Consider the following 2,163-nt stretch of genomic DNA (forward strand, 5'->3'; position numbering starts at 1 on the left):
CACTCACATGTGTAGAAATCAACACTACATTTATTTTTAATTTATTTATTCATTTTTTAACTACATCCAAGTGACTGTCTATGGCAGTGCACATCGATCAAAGTGGTCTACGCATACTTAGGATATCAATCGATGCACATCTAAAGGTTTAAGTCTACGGTCGACCAGTCTAATCGATGGCTGACATAAGCCATGATCTACTGCGGTCTATTAAGTGTCACCACCAGTCTATAGACCAGACTAATCGATGGACCCTCAATATTATCTATTTATTTTAATTATTTTGTTCCACCGGCCCTAAAATATGTTATTATCTGTTTAAATCATTTTTAATTTAATTATTTTGTTCCACCAGCCCAAAATATGTAATTGTCTATTTAAATCATTTTTATTTTAATTATTTTGTTCCATCAGTCCCAAAATATGTTATTATCTGTTTAAATCATTTTTAATTTAATTATTTTATTCCACCAGTCCCAAAATATGTAATTGTCTGTTTAAATCATTTTAATTTAATTATTTGGTTCCACCAGTCCCAAAATATGTTATTGTCCATTTTAATTTAACCAGTGATGCATCGACTCACATTATCTACGATCAACTACCATACAAGGTCGACTCATGATAGACTATATATCACTTTTTACAGAAATTTGAAATTAATAAAGTCAAACTACAGTACTGTTAATTGAACGAGACATACATATTTGAAATTCGTGTTTGTACAGAAGAATAACCACCACAAGAAAGAAAAATGAATCATAACAAATGTGGTAAACATAATGTTCAAATTGAAATTGTTCATTAAAGTAAAACTGAAACTTACATTAAACTTGTTCATTGCATTACTTGATAAAATTTACAGCAAAAGGGGAAAAATAGAAGAAGCTTTCTTCTAACAAAGTCCTACTGAGAAAGCTTCTACAACAATGAACAAATCAATAAAAACTTAATAACATAAACAAAAAAAATAGTAAACTAAATTATGGGGATGATGGGGGGTGATGTAGTCGTTGTCGTCCATTCCAAGACACTCCATAATTGCTCGAAGGAAACAAGCAATTCGTTGTAGCTCACGCTCCAAGTAACGGTGGTCTTCTCCCAGGCCGTAGAATAGCTGCCCAAAATTATTTTGAAGTAGAAGCAAATTGTAGTGATGAGGAGAACACGTCTGATTAGGCGAAGGGCAATTCTGCGACTAGACATGATTTCTGATGTTTTGGGGAAGAAGAAGAGGGTTTCTGATGTATTGGGTTTAGGGACAAGTGAAGGGTTACGTAGAAATAAGGCCTGTATTTATAGACCTATAGATAGCGTCCTTTTATATATCCAACCAATGGTCAGTCAACGCGTGTAGGAATAGAAAACGTTTGGTTTGTATATACCAACGGTTTTTCTTGAGAACAGACGTGTTTACAGCTTTTAATTAATTGGGAACAGGAAATAATAATTCAATGTATCTATTAGAAAGATATGACGGTATAAATACCTACATAGCGTGTTTGATGATTAATCATATAACAAATATATATTATTTAATAAACCGAGTTAAAGATATACCATAGAATGTGTATAGTCTATCATAGACAAAGCTTTAAGTCAATAACAACTGAACGTTAAATTCTACTGAAATGCACATTTATACCGCAAAATAGCAGCTTTACAACTGAAGCAAAATAAAGCCTATCTATGATTTGTTGGTCATTCTACACGTGGTTATTTTGTGCCCAGATTTCTTGCATATTGAACACCTATTCCTCCTTTTGGACTTGAACATCTCACCGACGCCCTTAGTGCGTTTGACTTTCTTCCTTTCGAGTTTAGGATCGTAGGGGGGTAGAGGAATTTTAGTGTCTAGCAATTCCTGTGGCACATTCCATTAGGCCTCTGGACGGACAACATTAATTGCTTCCGAGTATGCGAGGAGGTAACTTGAAGCTTTATAAATTGGCGAAGAGTACTCATAGATGGAGTTTCCAGAACCTACACCATCGCTATACTTTGCTCGCAAAGCTGCCATCGCATGTTCGCACAACATTTTCACTAAGTCAAATTTCCAAAAAGATCAACTCCACTCCAAGAGATTTACCTTGGCAGTAACACCATTACCGAACATCGTGTACTGGTCGAGAACCCCGTTTGGATTAGTCATATACAAGAAAT

This window comes from Capsicum annuum, chromosome 7 (genome assembly GCF_002878395.1).
Source record: "Capsicum annuum cultivar UCD-10X-F1 chromosome 7, UCD10Xv1.1, whole genome shotgun sequence".
In the NCBI taxonomy this organism is placed as follows: Eukaryota; Viridiplantae; Streptophyta; class Magnoliopsida; order Solanales; family Solanaceae; genus Capsicum; species Capsicum annuum.